Raw genomic sequence first — 21078 nt, 5'->3', positions numbered from 1 at the left:
CCCCAGTAGTAATGCACCTATTAGTAGTGCCCCAGTAGTAATACACCCATTAGTAGTGCCCCCATCAGTAATGAACCCAGTAGTAGTGCTCCCAGTAGTAGTGCCCCCTGTAGTAGTGGCCCCTGTAGTAGTTCCCCCAATAGTAATGCCTCCAGTAGTTGTACCCCCAATAGTAATGCCCCCTACAGTAATGCCCCCATTAGCAGTGACCCGAGTGGTAATGCCCCTATTAGTAGTGCCCCCAGTAGTAAAGCCCCTATTGGTAATGCCCCCTATAGTAGGGCCCCCAGTAGTAAGGCCCCCTGTAGTAGTGCCCCCTGTAGTAGTGCCCTCTGTAGTAGTTCCCCCAATAGTAATGCCTCCAGTGGTTGTGCCCCCAATAGTAATGCCCCCTTTAGTAGTGACCCGAGTGGTAATGCCCCCATTAGTAGTGCCTCCAGTAGTAAAGCCCCTATTGCTAATGCCCCCTATAGTAGGGCCCCCAGTAGTAAGGCCCCCATTAGTAGTGCCCCCAGTGGTAATGTCCCCTATAGTAATACCCCCAGTGCTAGTGCCTCTAAAAAAAATACAATTAGAAATACAAACACAATACTTACCTTAAGCTCCTGCGTCCGCTGCCATCTGGTAAAACCGCTCCTCGGATCTATGGGAGACGTCATGACGTCTCTCCCATAGTGCACAACACACTGCGGGAGCTGGAAGCCAGAGCTCAGGAATGAGCTCCAGCCTCCGGCTGCCTCTGCGGGGAAGGAGCCGGGTGCCTGCTGGTAACAAAATCTCAGCAGGCACCTGGCAAATAGAGCCTCCCTGCAGTGGCTGGAGGGGGGGTGTGGGTAGATCGAGCAACGGGCAGGGGGGGTTTCTAGGTACTCAGAAAACCCCTCTGAGAGCGCATATGCAAGGAGCGCTCATTTTGGGAAATGAAAACTGATTCATGCACAATTGGAGAATGGGAACTCTGTGGTTATATTTATTAGTGTTGAAATGGAAAAAACATATAATAATAACAGTAGTTTCTACTACAGGGTGCTTTTTTTCCATAGCAGAGTAGTTGATTTGATTGGGTTTCGCATTTTATTTTTCAACACAGATTTTTTAAATTTTTGTTGACTGTTGGTCAAACTTTTGAAAACTTATTTATTTATACACAGGACTTAAAAACTATTTTGCCAAAATAGATTTAAAAGACAAACTGTATATGGCCCCTAAAAATAGATTCAGTTTGAATACTGATATCTCATACAAAGCACTGCAAAATTCTGAAAACTGCTTTGGTCATAAATAAAAAAAATTTAAATTCTTTGTCTTATATATAAATCCAAGTGCGGCACTTGACAAACTTGCAGACAAAAAAATTCACAACGCCTGTATTTGAGCAGTGTTTCTGGCTTTATTGCCCTTCATCAGGCTGGATGTACATGCAGCCTGACTAAGGGCAATACAGCCCAAAACGTTGCCCGAGTACGGGAGTTGTGAGTTTTTTTGTCTGCAAGTCCATCGAGTGCTGCACTTGGATTTCTATATACTATATTGTATCAGGCACCGTGGCTATTTGGAATACAGGAAGGAGTGTGCTGTACTGACTGGAGATATACCTGTATGTATATATATATATATATATATATATATATATAGTTGCTATAGTTAAATAGGCCTCTTTTATTTAAAAGAAAATATATATATATGCAAAGCTATTGCAACCTTTTTTTCTAATGGTTGTTCCCGGTGGAACGAGATAAGGTTTTTGGATACAGAAGGTTAATTAAGCCACACAAACCAATATCTTGAAAAAAGATATAATTTATTACAACAGATAACAAGATATGGAAGAATAATAGTTACTTAGCTTCGGAATATAAGATGGTTACACGATCCAGGAGCCTCCTCCCAGAATAGAGCTGGAACGAACAATATCCTAGCCACCAGCTGCAGTCTCTGGTCCAGGCATAGGGCAGGCCACTGGAGTCTCCTTTGTTCTTTGTTTATATAGTATCCTACTTGTCATACCCATCTAACTCTACTAATATGGGCATAACCCTACTTCAAACTATTTTATTGGTTAACTACTGATAAGGACTTTCTTAAACTTAACGCAAGCGTACATCGCAGTAGACAACGCCTTGTGGATTTATGGCTTGTTTGCTTTCCACGTTCCTGTACCATTTCATGCCTGATACACCTCTTCATGTCTGATACACACATAAGAACCATGAATAGAAATGGCTGTTAGTAGCCATTTTGCTATCCCAATACAATCCACCCTTGGGCTTATGGTGTGGAAGACATGTATATCATGTTCTCATAGGAATCTTTCCTCCTAATCGGCATTAATTTAACAGAATCCAGTATGTTACAACATTTTCCTACACAAAGAAATAATACCTTGATCCCATGATACATACATATTATAATCTTGATTCCATAAATTAGCATATGCAGTAAACCAGTGAACCAACCCCCTATTTCTGAACAGGGTTGAACCACCGTAACCAACTTTCCTCATAATACTGTTTTAAAGGCCGCACTGCTCTCTTGGTTAACAAATGATGCAGAATCTGCTTGGTATTAACTTGATTCCCATCTGTAAAGAATGTGGTGGGTATCAAACGTCCCAATGTACAATTACCAAATCCCCCATAGGGCAACCATTTGTAGGCCTTTCTCCCACAAAGGTAATCCACATCATCTGGACTATTAGCCACCACAGTGTATACATTGGCCAAAAGATCTCTGCTCTTATCAGGATCAAGTGTTAATTGCATCACGTCTGGGGTATCACTACAATTACATGTAATGTTTAACAGAGCCCACCATTCCCTGGCAGTATTAATCAATTGAGCTCCTACATCCAATATTTAAAATATCTTCCTACCCACCATGCACTCAAACTTAAACAATCCCCTTTTATATGTGAATACTCTAATAAAACAGTGAATAATACATATGATTATATCAAATATATCAGCTACTTATAAGATAATTAATATCAGTAAAGTAAAGCAAAGTTCAGTTCAGTTCAATGAAATCTTAAAAAAGTCTTGAGAATATTGGTGAGTGTGTGGATCCAACCAATATAAGGCTCAAGTTCAGTCTTGCACAATACACATAGATGTATGTAATGGCTGTGCTGTCAGATCTTATATCTCTGTTGTCCTCCTGGACCCTCTCTCCTGTATAAGAAATCACTCTCTGGCCATCATCATCTCAGGCACGCCAGCGCCGTTCTCTCACCTCCAGCGACGATCCAACCAGCAACCTGTTGGATTAAACAAATAAACAGTGTGAGATAAACCATAACAACAAAATAAAATAAGAATTTACTTATCCTGCTGCAATTATCTCTTACACCTGTCTCTATTCTCTTCCTACTAAACATTTCTTAACAACCTTATCATAAGTGTTTGTGTCTGTGCACCAGATATCTTACTTTAAAATTCAACCTGTTACCACCCTCCGGTTATCAAAATATATATATATATATACATATACATCCTGCTCTAAAAACCCCAACATTGTATATATATGTGAACATTCCTGTTTCCTAAGCAACACATTCACTCATTCAATCATACTGATGTCAGTTTTGTGAATGGTATGAAGCATAGAAAAACCCAATATACTCCATGTTGTTTCTGTAAAATGGGTGTCTGTCTGCTTGAATCTTCTTGGACATCCCATAATATCAACAAATCAGTCTGTGTCACATCTTCAGGAAAGCCTCTTATCTTGTATCACTCTGCTTAAGACAACTTCACTCCTGAATAACAGTGTTCTGTAGCAGTTCAGTACAGCACTCGTCCTCCATCTTCTTGGTGGCAAACGATGAATTCAAATTGCCAGACTTGTACAGTCATTATTTCACAGTATATGAGGCCTTTATCAGTAGCAAGCAAGGTAGGCCACATGTCCAGCTGTTGGCAAATGTAACAGGTTTTTGCAAAGTCTCTGACTATGGTTTGGATATAAGGAATCCCTTTGATTTGAGCTTGCTCGAATGCAGCGTCAGCTCCGTCATGGCTTAACAGTTCTCCTAGCATCATCAGTGCTGTCTTTACGATGAATTGCACACCATGGCCCTGATTCAGACCCACTCGCGAGCAGCTGTCCGCTCGCTAGTGGGTCGATGTTCTGCACTGAGCATGCGCACGACGGAGGGAGCTCCGTCGTGCGCATGCGCCAGACGCGACGAGCGAAGGAAAGCCTTCGCTCGTTGTGTCTGATCAAAGGGGGCGTGCTGTCGATGTTGATTGACAGCACGCCCCCTTTGGTGGGCGTGCCGGGGCCTGCCTCCCTGATGGGGGCGTTCCCACGGGAACGCCTCCCGTCAGAAGCCGGCCCACTGACATCACTAGTGATGTCAGTGGGAGTGATTTTGGCTCTGATAGAGCCAAAATCACTCCGGAGCTTGCGGTTGAAAACCTCAACCGCAGGCTCCGGCTCGCAGTTTCGATGGTCGCGATGGTCAAAACCATCGCGGCCATCAAACTGCATGCTCGTATAGGCTGTGGGAGGTGACCCACAGCTATACGAGTGTCCAGGAGGATGCTCCATTTTTATGGAAGGCGGTCCTCATTCAGAGCGTGCGCTCTGCTCAGAGCATACGGCTCTGAATGAGGGCCTATGTTCTCTGCTCAGATCACTTGTGTACACACCATTGAAGCTGTAGGTGTGTGTATCAGCATGTCCCACATCGATCTTCCAGCTTTGGACAGCAGCACATATAGACTTTGTGTCAAATGTCCTTTTCTCAGTGTGAAGACTTACAGGGCATCCAGTCTTGTCAGTGACTTGAAAAACAGTCATAGATTCCACAAGTTCACTAGCCCCTTCTTCAGTCTGTCGGCTGTCAGCTTGTAAAGATAGCTGCTTTGCTTCAGCAAAAATCCACAACAATCCTGTGTGGGTGCAGGTAGCACCATAGTACATGAACCAATAATGCTGTCTGTCTTGGAAATCTTCCCACCACCGTGGAGCTGCGATCATAAAGAAATCCAGTATGGACAGTTCAAACATTGGTTTAAATTTCACTCGGCCAGCAAGTAGTGCTTTGATCTCCTCAATTAGCATGAGAGTTTCTGCCGTTGTCGTTAGCAACTGTGTGTCTTTCAGTTGCTTCAAAACCTTTGGCTGGTAAGGCTTTGTAAGGAAATACACTGGGATGCGAATTTCATTACCAAACACAAAATCTGCAACTTTGTCACTACACAAACCCATAATCAGTGTGTCTGTACTGCATGTGTGCACCTTGTCGTTAGTCAGTGTGTACCCACCAACTTCTCCTTCACGATGAGCAAGTAAACCATGAACATCATTTGCAATGGATGTTTCATCAGAAAACACATCTTGTTCACTTTTTGCATTCTTAAACTCAACAATGACACATTGATCATGCCATGTAAAAGTAATGTCACTGGGGAAGTCTTCAGTCTCAGGGGCATGGACATTTACTGAAATCCCTTCTATCTTCCACCCCTTGCATTTTGTCTCATTGGGCAAGGCAAAAGGCATCATCACCACCCCTTCACTTAGCGACACCCCTCTGAATGGCCATGCAAACACATCTTTTTTTTCAATCAGTTCACATTGCATAGCAAACGGGACACTCCTGGACAAGTCAGACATACCATCATTCACCTTAAGAGTATCACTAACCAATGGCATGTTATCAGAAACCTCATCTGCATTCAATTTTGACTCTGATGAAACCCATGAATGCAAAGAATATGTCCAGAAATCAATTTGTTCACATGTTGTCAAACCATAAATTTTCATCACACTGCTCAGATCAAACAAATTTACTGTAGTGTGAATACATTGCTTAATTTCTGTTTCAAGTTCTTTCTGACACACTTCTCTGTGTATCTCAAACTCACTAATTTCTACACTTTCTGTGTGTAATAAATCAGCACTTATTTCTGCGCTAGCTGACATCTCAGCTCTTACTTGTGGGGATTCACTCCCCCTCCCTATGGAATTTCTGGGACAATGTGAATTCAGGCTTACTCTCTGTCTGTGAGACAGGTTTTCTTATCACTGCATTCTTCTCAACAGATTTTACACTTCTTTCAACATATATTGGTCTACGCAAAATGTCACTATTTTTACACTTATCAATACCAGGCAGTGAAAAACCAACATTATGCTTTTTCTGGAAATCAGCCAGCTGAAATCCCAATTCATCTTTCAACATATTTGCAAATTTCTTAAAAATCTTAAAATGCATTATTCTTGTTTGTTTCAACAACACAAACACAAAGACAGTAAACATACAACATACAGATATACTGTGATGTACAGTATACACTCTGACTGATCAGGTCACACCTCCCTCATTCACTCATGAGACAGAGGATTTTTTACATGGGTTTGCACAACCCTGCATTTGCACAACACTACGTTTGCACAGCAATGCTAAAACAATTGACTACACATTCCAAGCAGATTTATGACTATTAACTCTCTGTATCCCACTTCTGACACCACTTTAATGTTCCCGGTGGAACGAGATAAGGTTCTTGGATACAGAAGGTTAATTAAGCCACACAAACTAGTATCTTGAAAAAAGATATAATATATTACAACAGATAACAAGATATGGAAGAATAATAGTTACTTAGCTTCGGAATATAAGATGGTTACACGATCCAGGAGCCTCCTCTCAGAATAGAGCTGGATCGAACAATATCCTAGCCACCAGCTGCAGTCTCTGGTCCAGGCATAGTGCAGGCCACTGGAATCTCCTTTGTTCTTTGTTTATATAGTATCCTACTTGTCATACCCATCTAACTCTACTAATATGGGCATAACCCTACTTCAAACTACTTTATTGGTTAACTACTGATAAGGACTTTCTTAAACTTAACGCAAGCGTACATCGCAGTAGACAACGCCTTGTGGATTTATGGCTTGTCTGCTTTCCACATTCCTGTACCATTTCATGCCTGATACACCACTTCATGTCTGATACACACATAAGAACCATGAATAGAAATGGCTGTCAGTAGCCATTTTGCTATCCCAATACAATGGTATAAATTTAAATTATAAAAACACAGAATAATGAAAAGGCAAAAACATATATATATATACACAAATATATAAATATATATATATATATATATATATATGTAGTAAACGATGTAGGATGGCACTCAGTGAGACTCCACAGCCACACAATGAAACACAGAACTACTTTGCTCCTTGTCAACGTTTCAGTGCTGAACCGCTATTATCAAGACATATATATATATATATATATATATATAGCTAAGTAGGCCTCTTTTATTTAAAATATTTAGATATATACATAAATATTTTCAATGTGGACACATGGGACACAATATTCTGCACAAAATGCATTGGTAAAGTGTAAGTAGACAAAGTATTTATTTCAGAGTAGCAGCAGAATCTTGTGTTATACAGATGGCAGAGCCTTGAGTGCCACAACGAAACATGACTGGGCCTTGCTGGTAATAGTCACAACTACTGTACCTTATGTGTCTTAGTTCCAGATGCCACCAGGATGCATGTTGTTAATATAAGCTCAGCCTGGTGGTACCTGCTGTGCTAAAGACTATAACAGCTTGTAACGTGTCTCACTTAATAATGAGTAGAGAAACAAATGGTGCAAATGTACACACCTCAGCACTAACTTCCTTTTCATCAGGACTGAATAATTGACATTACTCGGCAGCAGGACATATTCATTTTTACCTGGCTTCATGCAGAGCTGCTTATATTTTCTCAAAGACTTTAATAATTAATTATCTGGTGTTTATTGGGACAATTACTATTACAGCAGTCATTAATTTGTTAACTATTTTGAGCTAAATTTAATGAAAGGGAAACAAATGATTGTTCACTTGTTTGTTATTATAGGTTTATTGTTTATATACATTAAAAGGCAACAAAACCAATTTATTACATTTACAAGAAGAAAACATAATGTGCATTTGAAAGCATTACATAACTGCCAACACTTGTGATTTAAATTTGGGATAAAGAGAACGAGCAGGGTCATGGGCACCAAATGGGTGTTAGAGCAAAACATTAGTATTGATTTATTTTAAACATATCAGCTATCGATATATCGGATCATCAATTATCGGACCATTGTGACATTGTGACTTTGCATTTTCCCGGTGGGTGCCAGGTATACACTGGGGGACTGAGAGCTGCTTCATTTACACTTCCCAAGTGGATGCTTCTCCCTGCAAATGCCTTGTGGGTGGTTCTGCTGTGCTGACTAATCAGCGGTATTTAAGACTGGACCAGCCCCATCATATGCGCTGTGCGCTGCACTCCCGCCACGCCTTCCCTCCCCATCCCTCCCTCTGAGCTCATACCATGAACTCCAGCAGGGGGGGGGGGCTGTGGAGGGGACATCTACGGAGACGGCCAGGTGATTACCACCCTGTGCAGTGGAAGCCGCACTCCTCGAGCCAGCCCTGAGGCCATCAGTTCTTCTGCCATTTGCCAGATGGCCAGTTCTGCCCTGCTCAGCATACTGTACAGGGTGAGAGGCGAGATCAGAAAGCTGTGACCAGCTTATCTTTCAGCCTAAGCAACTAATACAGCCCTGAAGACAGAACTGATGTTTTATATACAGACATGTCTTCCTTCAAGTAATATTTCTGTGCCATATGGTGTAAGATGCTTGCATGACTTAAACGCTCCACCATGGATAGCAATTAGTATTTTTAACTACTTTTGCATCTTATTTTTATAAACATACAAAGGCACACTAGATTTGTACTTTTGTCACACAGAAATTGGTATAAAGTCGGTTAATAATGATTTGTGGCTTGCGACATGGCATTGCCGCTCGTGTCAGAGCTCTGTCTTCTGGTTTATTTTTACCCAGTGACACACATTGAGGTCCAGGTCCCTGTTTTCAAGTCAGGGGATGTCACCTTCCTACCATCTATGTCCCTGTTGGTCGCCCTATGGCATTCCTTAGACGTTACAGTCCTGGCAGTTGCTACTTTTCTGCATCATGGGCATCTTGCTACCATCTTGGACTGTATCACATGATCTAATCTGTCTAACCAGCTTCCAGCTCTCCGGTCATATGTCTTACCAAGCCTATCAGCACTCAGGGTGCCTTATTTAAAAAAGGAACTGCTGACAGCACATTGCCAAAACAACATCCCTCTCTGAGGTTCAGTACCCTGGCTCCTGGTTCATTACCTGCTCCTGTATTGCTTCACAGCTTTCTGCTCTAGTGCAATTCAGAAAACCTGCTTCAGCATTTTCTTTAAGCATTCTTCCTCAGTGTGTTCCAGCACACCTGCTCCAGTAATTGGTTCTCAGCATTTCTCTCCAGTATAATCTAGCAAACCATGGCCCATATTCGATTTGAAGCATTAAGTCCGGATCCGGACTTTTAGTGGCCTGCATAAGAAGTAGCATAATTAAGCCATCCAGCTTCATTCACACTCAGCACATATAGCTAGCCCAAGAAATCCCAACATGAATCATCAAACCCCTAGTGACATGACAGTTTGTTCTGGCCAGATGGATTCAACAGGGAAACTGGTGCCAAAAATGGATTCAGGCCAATATTTAGCTAGCAGACTGGAGGAACAAGAGGCTAATCAAGGCCAATTTATGAAATGCCTACAGGTCCTGTTGACCGCATGGATTCCTTCCAAGGATCTCTGCAGCCAAGCCACATCACTGTTGCTTGGTCAAGTAAGGTCCAGTTGTCCATCTCCAATTACAACCACAAATGCAGTCTGTATGTGCTTAAGATAGTGCCTGTGTGCTGCTCTGAGTGTCTCTAATAGCTTGTATGTCTGGGTGCCTGGGCCCATAACCTGTTAGAAATTATGTGTGTGCAGGAGTTGGTACTGCAAAGTTATGTGGGTACATACCAGCGGATGACTCACACTATGAACAGCCCAGTTACTTAACCAGTGGTGTTGGTTTATTTGGTTACAGCAGGTACAGTCGTACTCACTGTGATATACACACTGGTGATGGAGTGGAGCTTGAGCGTAACAGGGTTTCATATAGCTCACCAGCTGGTGAGGGTATGATGCTTGTGGGTAGCAGTACAGGATGCTGGAATGATGTAATAGCAGGTAATAAGAAGGTCTGTTATTAGGAGTTAAGCCAGAAACGTCAGTCTCTCACCCTGTCAGTCTACACAGTGGCAAGATGGAGCCTCGCATGTGCCATACTAACTATGGTGGCCATCTTGGTATAGGGAATGAAGTCTCCCTGGAGTTACAGTAAGATGTAGAAAAGGTAGGAAAAGGAATCAAGTGCGCACAAAGGAACAAGCAGCTGGTGCAGTTGGTGTTCAAAGAGAGGTGCCCTTCACCCTCAAATACTAATCCACATGCAAAACAAAATGCCGCAATTCCAGCGCTATATTTTAACAATACTTAACAATACTTATATCCAGCTGTTTGATGGGAACTGCATCTTTGCAGAAATCGTCAGTTGGAAAAATGATTCAGAGGATTATCCTTTTCTTGGTGGAAATGGAGGATGATAATCCCATATACAAAAAAGAAAAGTGCATGTAGTGCAATAACGTTTAATCATATAAACATGACATACAAAACAAGTGAACACGAATATCAAATAGTATTTCCAATCAAGAACAGGTGCTAATAGTAGCACAACGTTATTATGTGAGTATCACAAAGAATCCCCAAAAAAGTGGCTGGAGGGCAGCAATTACCGGATCATGAAGTTTTGCTGGCATATACAAATGCCACAGTTCAGCATGCAGGGCTAAGGCAAGATGATATCAATATCCCTTAGGCGATCCGCACCTCCTCGTCTCGTGGGGTCCGTGAATGAAACAGATAGCCAACGCGTTTCGACCCGTTACTTGGGTCTTTTTCAAGGTCAAAGTTGGATTGATCCTGTGAGGGACTTAGTCTCTTAAATACCCCGTCCAATCTAACTGTACCGGACGCAGCTGGTCTCTATACATGAAAAAACTACAAGTCCCATGACTCTCTACTGCGTCCGGCCAATCTCCTGTCTCTGAAGCCGGGCACGTGACTCCTTTGTTTCCGCTCTATCAGTATATTGAAGCGGCTCATTCTTTCTATCGCGCGTCGTCACTTCCGGTTAGTTTCCATAGCAACTGGAAGCGTCCCCTGGAGCTGGAAACAAAGCCCTGGTGTATACATTTCGTAATATAGGGCCAATGAATCGGGAGTAATCGGCATCATTAAAGTGCTTTGTGCCTGGCAGTCTATTTCTCTATAATAAGTCAGAAATAACAGTAAGTGACACATATATATGGCCAAGTATGAATGTACATATAAACAATCCCTACTATAATATATTGACAGAACAACAAAGTGCACGGTGCTTAAACATTATAAAAATATAATAAGAAGAGGAAGGTGAAATAGAATAAAAATCAAGCCATTACAAAAACCATTTAATTTCAAAGTCAAGGTTTAAGAATCCTGGTTTTAAAGTACCCAGTTCATAGATTTTCTTCATCTCTGCCCAAGCTAGTTGTTTAGACAGATCTCTTTGTCTCCAATTTCCTTTAATCCACATTAACCCTATGAATCTTTTTATGGCTAGTGGCGAACAGTTATGATGTTGTTTAAAATGACTGGACAAAGCATGAGCTTCTAGACCTTTTCTTATATTTCGCAGATGTTTTCCTATTCGTATTTTTAGAGGTCTGGAGGTACGTCCGATGTAATACAAACCACAGTTACATTCAATGGCATATATAACATTGCTGGTATTGCAGGTTATAAATTCTTTGATTGAATGTGTTTTGCCATTGATGTCTACCTGTGTAGTTTTTGCTAGGCCATTACTTTTTATAAGTAATGGCCTAGCAAAAACTACTTGGAACCATGTCTGAATACCCAGGTCGGACCCGGATTTTTGGTGGAAAAGAGGTATAAGTTTTATATCCATGAAGAGTTTATGTCCAAATTGTGCATAAGAATTAGGCATAGATTGAAGTAATATAGGGATTTAGGCACATATTGAAGTAATACAGGGAATTAGGACAGACTATAGTTATACTGGGAATTAGGGCAGACTGTAGTAATACAGGGAATTTGGCACAGACTGTAGTAATACAGTGAATTAGGCACAGACTGTAGTAATACAGGGAATTAGGCACAGACTGTAGTAATACAGGGAACTAGAACAGACTGTAGTGATACAAGGAATTAGGACATACTGTAGTAAAACAGGGAATTATGACAGACTATAGTTATACAGGGAAATAGGACAGACTAATACAGAGAATTAGGACAGACTGTAGTAACACAGGGAAATAGGACAGACTATAGTTATACAGCGAATTAGGACAGACTAATACAGAGAATTAGGACAGACTGTAGTAATACAGGGAATTAGGCACATACTGTAGTAATACAGTGAATTAGGCACAGACTGTAGTAATACAGGGAATTAGGCACAGACTGTAGTAATACAGGGAATTAGGACAGACAGATTATAATTATACAGGGAATTAGGCACAGACTGTAGTAATACAGGGAAATAGACACAGACTATAGTAATCCGGAGAATTAGAGCAGACTGTAGTAATACAGGGAATTAGGCACAGACTGTAGTAATACAGGGAATTAGGGCAGACTGTAGTAATACCGGGAATTAGGCACAGACTGTAGTAATACAGGGAATTAGGCACAGACTGTAGTAATACAGGGAATTAGGACTGTAGTAATACAGGGAATTAGGCACAGACTGTAGTAATACATGGAATTAGGCACAGGCTGTAGTAATACAGGGAATTAGGCACAGACTAGTAATCAGGGGAATCAGGGGCATATCTAGGGGTCTGAGAGCCCCTGGCAAGCTAAGGGACAGCGCCCCCCCCCTCTCTCTTGCATTTTCCCCTACCACACAGTAGGGGGGGTGTTCAATAATTATATATATATATATATATATATATATATACATACACACAACATGCTTACAAACACACACAGCATACATACACACTTAACATACACGCATAACATGCTTGCAAACACACACACAGCATAGATACACACATGACATACTTCCAAGCATACATACACACATAACATACACACATGACATGCCTACAAACACACACAGCATACATACACACATAACATACAGACATGACATGCTTACAAACACACACAGCATACATACACGCATAAAATACAGTCATGACATACTTACAAACACATACACAGCATAGATACGCACATGACATACTTACAAGCATACATACACACATAACATATACACAACATACTTACAAACACACACAGCATACATGCACACACACATAACATACACACAACATACTTACAAACACACACACAGCATACATGCACACACACATAATATACACACAACATACTTACAAACACACACATAACATACACACTACATACTTACAAACACACACACAGCATACATACACACACATAACATACACAATACATACTACAACACACACACAGCATACATGCACACACACATAACATACACACAACATACTTACAAACACACACACAAGAGACTGACCTGTTAACACAAACACACACCCCCCCACCCAACCAACACTAACAAGAGACTGTAACTGACCTGTTAATAACACACACACACACCACCACCCCCTACCCTGCCAACACTAACAAGAAGAGACTGACCTGTAACCTCACAGTGCTGTGCCGCGCCGAACAGCTCCTCGATCCCTTGGACTGGGAGATGAGTCAATGCACCATGCGGGACCCGAGGGAGGCAGAGCAGAGCTCACAGCAGGGTTGTGGACAGATCCCCTTCCGTAAATGTACCTACTGAAGGGGATCTATATACACAACCCTCACTGCAGCAAGTGAGGACAGTCGGGTGCGCAGCTGATATACACCGCAGCGGGCACCCGGCAAACAAAACTTGCAGCAGCGGCCGGGTCAGCATTCTGTGCTCAGTGTGGCTGTGGTCACCCGCACCCTAAATACCTATCCTTTCCAGTGGGTACCCAGCACACCATAACCTATCTGTCCACAGCACTGTAGAGCGCATCTATTGCTATGGTGGCACTGCCAGGTGGCACCCCCTGGCGGCCGGCGCCCCTGGCAAGTGCCATCCTGGCCAAAGTATAGATACGCCCCTGAGGGGAATTAGAACAGACTGTAGTAATACAGGAAATTAGGACTGTAGTAATACAGGGAATTAGGCACAGACTGTAGTAATACAGGGAATTAGGCACAGACTGTAGTAATCAGCGGAATTAGAACAGACGGCAGTAATACAGGAAATTAGGACTGTAGCAATACAGGGAGCTGGACAGTCTGTAGTAATACAGGGAATTAGGATCAGATGTAGTATTCAGGGGAATTAGAACTGACTGCAGTAATACAGGAAATTAGGACTGTAGTAATACAGGGAATAAGGACAGACTAGTAATACAGGGAATTAGGCACAGACTGTAGTAATACAGGGAATTAGGCACAGACTGTAGTAATACAGGGAATTAGGACAGACTGTAGTAATACAGGGAATTAGGCACAGACTGTAGTAATACAGGGAATTAGGCACAGACTGTAGTAATACAAAGAATTAGGCACAGACTGTAGTAATACAGGGAATTAGGGCAGACTGTAGTAATACAGGGAATTAGGCACAGACTGTAGTAATACAGGGAATTAGGACAGACTGTAGTAATACAGGGAATTAGACACAGACTGTAGTAATACAGGGAATTAGGCACAGACTGTAGTAATACAAAGAATTAGGCACAGACTGTAGTAATACAGGGAATTAGGGCAGACTGTAGTAATACAGGGAATTAGGCACATACTGTAGTAATACAGGGAATTTGGCACAGACTGTAGTAATACAGGGAATTAGGCACAGACTGTAGTAATACAGGGAATTAGGCACAGACTGTAGTAATACAAAGAATTAGGCACAGACTGCAGTAATACAGGGAATTATGCACAAATCGTAGTAATACAGAGAATTAGGCACAGACTGTAGTAATACAGAGAATTAGGCACAGACTGTAGTAATACAGGGAATTAGGCACAGACTGTAGTACTACAAGGAATTAGGCACAGACTGTAGTAATACAGGGAATTAGGCACAGAGTGTAGTAATAAAGGGAATTAGGGACAGACTGTAGTAATACAGGGAATTAGGCACAGACTAGTAATACAGGGAATTAGGCACAGACTGTAGTAATACAGGGAATTAGACACAGACTGTAGTAATACAGGGAATTAGGCACAGACTGTAGTAATACAAAGAATTAGGCACAGACTGTAGTAATACAGGGAATTAGGCACAGACTGTAGTAATACAGGGAATTAGGCACAGAGTATAGTAATACAGGGAATTAGGCACAGACTGTAGTAATACAGGGAATTGGGCACAGACTGTAGTAATACAGGGAATTGGGCACAGATTGTAGTAATACACTCCACCTTGGTAAACAAAGATCTCTTATATCTTGAGATATTTTGTAATCAATTTGCCCAGTTTACTCCTATGGGGACCCTTCTGTTACACCATGATGATTGCAGTGATAAATCCATCATTATGTTCAGTTCCGTGGAAACAGCTCTGAGCTTTGCCAATTGTGAAAAATCTTGTATACAGCAGTCTGTTCAGTCTAACTTGAGCTGGCTATGATTGATTCTGAACAAAATACTCTCTTTTCTTTTTTAGCAGAATAGAATTGTCACCCTTAATCTTTGCAGAATTTACAATAGAGCTCCAGTGATTGCTTAAAACATAAGGTAATTAATAATGGCTGTTAATCTTCAAACAATTTTAAAGTGTCTTTATCTTATTTACAATATACAGAGCTAACTGTACTTTCTAGTATGTTTTATGTTATGTCCAGAAATATACTGTATGTCTAGAAATATTTTCATACAGTGCACTTTCATGTCTAACTGTGTGCTGTGGAAGTGAGAGAAAGTTACCCCACTTTATATTATATATATTTCAAAAACTTGGGTTAATTGGTTCAGTAGAGAGGCTAGTGGTACAGTGCCTAGGTGAATAATAAGGGTCCACACTTAGCTTTTCAGGTTTATATGAAGATATATGGAGCATTACTGTCAGCATTCAGGAACAAAATAACAAACAAACTAGCCCTTCATTCAGGGCACTACCTCACTTCATGAACCCTGACTATAATGAGCAGCTAGTCTGCAAACATAACACAGTCTCTAAAAAGTCTCAATCCTGTCTCTCGCAAGTCACACAGTCTCTTTAGTAGTCCTCCCTGTCTGACTGCACGTGTAGACGCTGTCTCCTAGCTTGGCTGGTACAACTTCACATACACGGTCTTAGAGATTGGTGAATCTCCCTGCCCCGCTGGTCTGGACACAGCTTTCTAGCCCCCAATGGCCTCCAGGCACTCTGGGCTCTTTGGCTGCCTCAGTCCTCCTTGGACTGAGTCCACATGTAGCCTGACTGGTCTGCCTCACCTGAGCTCTGTACATAAGGCAGCCCCTAGGTGTGGTTACATTTCCTAATTCCCTATACAATATATATATATATATATATATATATATATATATATATATACACAGTATATATGTATAGTATATATAACTATACCAACCAGTTAAACTATGCACCTGCAATAGCTCTTTGTGTAAGTTGCACATTATTATTATTACTATTATAATTATTATTATTATTATTAATATTATTATATTATTATTGTTTTATCATCCTTGATTTAGATGGCCCTACAAGGGGTATGCAGCGTCTTACACAGCATATTTACAGATACAGTACAGACATAACAATATATAAAGTTCAACAGCATTGCACTTCTACCTAAACGATGTACAGCATAGCTGGAGGCCATATAAGCATTGTTACAGTACATAAGCGGTAATCATAGCCAAAATGGCAGCGCTGACTGGACCAGGAGGTTCTGTGCTGCTGTTTGGAAAGACCAGGGGAAGATGATGAGATTGTGGAAAGTGTGAGCAGCAAAGGGAAGAGGGTCCTGCTTGCAAAAGCTTACAATCTATTGGGGAGATTACCAGGTACTAATCACAAAGACTGACACATTCAAATGTGGAGGTACAGTATGACCAGTGATGTAAAACTCGAAAAAGTATGTCATTGACCCTGAAAGTTCTAGAACCATCTATGGACCATGCTATAATCCATATAAACTGAAAGATCTGGATTCTCGGCTAAATGATACACAGAATGGCAGGTGCTCAATCAATTTATTGGTCCATCACATGTGTGTGTAAGGAAGGGGCTAATCTAGACAAGAAAAACACACAAATTCCATCAGCTCACTACAAAAAATCAGCATATGAGATTCTGATCCTACATAATTGTAGCAATGCAGATATTTCAATATTGCTATAATTATGTAGGATGAGAAGCTCATTTGCTGGCCCTTAGCAGTGTGCTGGGGGAATTTGTGTGTGTGTGTGTGTGTTTTTCCAGTCAAAATTCATCATGTTGACACTGCTGAAGTGTCAACATGATAGATTGTCAACAAACCATCTCTAGTGGTCTAGCAGTGCCTTACCTGGCAGCGTCAGCTTCAGTGGTGGCTTTCGGGTCCAAATGGTCATGCAGGGAACAGTTCCGTCAAAGTCATCTGATGCGCCAGCTTTCAGGGGCGTACATTCCCCCTATAGCTAACCTTAATCCCTACCCCTAACCCTAATCATCCCCTCTAGTGCCCAACAATCACCTGATGTTCAACCGTGGATATCCCTAAGACCTGAACTCTTGGGGTTCCATGATAACGCGTTTGGGAACCTCAGCACTAGAAGATAAATTGGACGATTTGACTATTTTAGGTGATTTGGAACATCAAATCGTCTGCATCGTCTAGTGTGTATGCACTATTGCGCGCTCCCGTGTGTCATCAGCGACATTGTGTGATTGCCCGTACTGCATGGCCTATCAGATGCGACGCAGTGCATATTAATGAAGGACGGAACAAGTGATCGTTCCATCTTTCATTAAATCTTCTAGTGTGTACCGACAATCTTACATGGTCTGGCAAGATTGCCGGGTCATTTAATGTACTGTATACCCAGCTTTACTTGTGCAGTTGACATCTCTTGATGACTACTGTATGCAGTATTTTATGTATTCAGTTAAAAATTGCATACATTTTTATATACTTATACAATATATATTATATTATGTTATAATATTTATTATATATTCATCCTTGTTTTTCTGCTGTTTTCTTTATTACTAATAATACTAATAAAATATTGGGTTTTTTACATTGTATTTTACCGTTGGAAGTATCACTTTTAAATTATAGCATAGAACATGCAAAAAGTCATTTAAATGGAAATTTCTTAGATTTTACTTTAAATGTCACCTCTTTCTGCTGACACCGGCTATTTTAGCCGAAGTTACATTACAGCCTCAGACAATCATTTTTCTTCTGAGATACACTATCAGACTCTGCATAACTAGTAGTTCCTTTCCTTTAATATTTTAATCTGTCAAAGATGAATTGGTATCATTATTTCTATTAAAACTAAAGTAAAACTGTCTGTTCATTTTTTTTTAAACTCATATGCAGTGACAAGATTTAAATCAAAAAAACTTCCTTGAAACAAGTCAGATGATTCAGTATATTAAATGCTAATGTACAATAGAAAATCATATTCATAAGACTTGAGATTCAACTTATAAAGGATCATCAGTGGACATATATTGGACAGTGTATATGAAAGTAATAAAAGTTAGTCTTTATAGAGACTGGGCTGTATTAAAAATGTAAACATTTAAACACTGTACTACAGTATGTAGAACTCTGGCTGGCAACAAAAACCTGGCGCCATTTGACTGTATCACGTGTCCCCACCTAACTAAAATAATGTAACCTCTTTTGCATACCAACCAATCATCTTGATATTGGGTTGGGAGGTATTCCCCACCATTGGTGGGTTTTGAGGCAACGCCCACAATACATGGCCATGCCCCAAGTGTACCATGGCCACACCATAAAGCTAAATAAAGCTGAAGAGTGATAAAAATTGTTATCATGTGATCTGAACCCTGACCCCTCCCACCTGTGTCAGCGACATCTCTTCCAGAGAGTTCCAGCATAACACAAATCTTCAGTCTCCAAACATTTATGATGTGGTCAGGTTTTATGTTTGGTTGTGAGCATTTCAAAGATTGGAGAAGACTGTGTGAGTGTCTGGTGACATGAGGAATAGAGTTTCAGAGAACAAAGAATAGATGCAGCATGAGAGAAATCCCAGAAATGTATGAGGAAAATCCTGGAAATGTGAGTACTAAAAGCTGATAAGAGAGGAGAGAAGGAAGTTGTATGCAGAGCAGAGGAAGTACAGGTTGTGTACCTGTATGTAAGTGAAAGGGATGTTAGGATTTACAACACTGCTGAGGGTTTTGTAGGTTAAGACTAGGATTTTTAACTTCACTTTGTGTACCAGTTTTAAGAGTTGAACTGCAGAAGTCATAAAAGATTGTAATGGTGTCAAGCAAACTATTTGGAACAGTGGTACACTACTAAAAATTATGTTGCAGTAGTCTATGCAGGATATGAATAGAGCATGCACTGGTATATTCTTTAGATCATGATTGAGAAAGGAATAGATTCAATGGATTTCTTTTCTAAAGATAAAAAAGGGCAGGCCATTGCTACAGGAGCTATAAATATCAAGACTCTGCTAAACACAAGTGAAAATTCACTAATTTGGCCACACAAGGGACCTGATTCAGACCCGCTCGCTAGGATGTGTTCGCTCATAGCTGGCTGATTTACGCATTCTGTGCATGCGTACGCATCGCAGTGCAAGTGCGTGAACTGCAGTGAGAGATCGAGAAGCGTTCGCTCGCTGCGCACAGACTGCCCAGCAGAGTGAGTGGCAGGAGAAGCCATTTGTGGGTGGTGACAGGGGCTGGCAGTTAGAAACGGGGGCGTGGAGATGCAAACGCAGGTGTGCCTGAGCTTCCTAATGCCGTTTCAGAGGCGTGCATAATTAAAAGGCAGCGTCATAGTAAACGTCACTTGGCTGGTTTTGACACTGAAGTGCTCGCAGTGCTTGTGGTAGGGTATGGTCTTCCCCAAGTGCTGCGATCGCATCCGATGCTACCCGATGTACCGATGATTGCATACACTTCCTGGAGATGATGTGCGCAAGTGGGCATCTTAAGACAGGCTGGCGGGCATCTGCATACACAAAGCGATCGCACGCCAAGGCATAGTGGGCGTGCTTATGCCTTGCCGTACGATCCCCTGCCTTCCCAAATTTGCATACGCATCGAGCGAGCTAACGCATCTAGCGAGCGGGTCTGAAACAGGTCCAAAGTTCCATGTATGAATTTGATCAAGCCTGACTAATGCTGGGCATACACTATACAATTATAACTGTCCAAACTGGCTGGTTGGAATGAAAACCTGGTAATGTATGGAAGCAAATGACAGTCCATCATATGGTTTTAAACACTGCAAAACGGACAAAAAACAATTGTTCAAATTGGTCTGAATGACCATTTTTGTCCGTTTTCCAGTGTTTGTGAGCAAATGGGCGATTGTCATTGAGCACAGGGAAGGCGGGATGGACTGGGGCAGAACAGGGTAGACCTATTCTGCCCTGTGTCTTGAAATTTGGATTACATTCAAAAGACTGATTTAACCTTCACTAGGTTTTGATGTTTCTTTAACCTTTGTAGCAAATTTTGGTAAATTCCGAAACTGTTTAGAGCACAGTATTTGGATTATTTTTAATTAAATTATGTTCAAATTGAGGTGATTCATTCTCAAACTTGAAGACTATGTTAACTCAAAACAAAAAATTTAGCTGAGAATAAAATTACAAAGTTTACCTATCTCAATTAGCCCACTTTCCAGCATGTCATGATCCCAATGTAACAGATCATCTCAAATGCTTGGTTGGATGGTAATGGGAAGTTAATGTTCATCTTGTTGATGGCGTGAGCACCACTAGAGTTTATTGGGCTACTCCATCAACAGTGTGCAGGTAATAAAGCTTTTAGGATTTTATAGTTTGATACTCATTTAATACTACGCAAATATATACTAAGCTCAACATTATATTTATCTCCCTGTAATTGGTCTAACTC

The sequence above is a fragment of the Taudactylus pleione genome, unplaced genomic scaffold (genome assembly GCF_031769625.1).
Source record: "Taudactylus pleione unplaced genomic scaffold, aTauple2 ptg000070l, whole genome shotgun sequence".
Classification (NCBI taxonomy): Eukaryota; Metazoa; Chordata; class Amphibia; order Anura; family Myobatrachidae; genus Taudactylus; species Taudactylus pleione.
Note: the sequence above shows the minus strand (reverse complement) of the source record.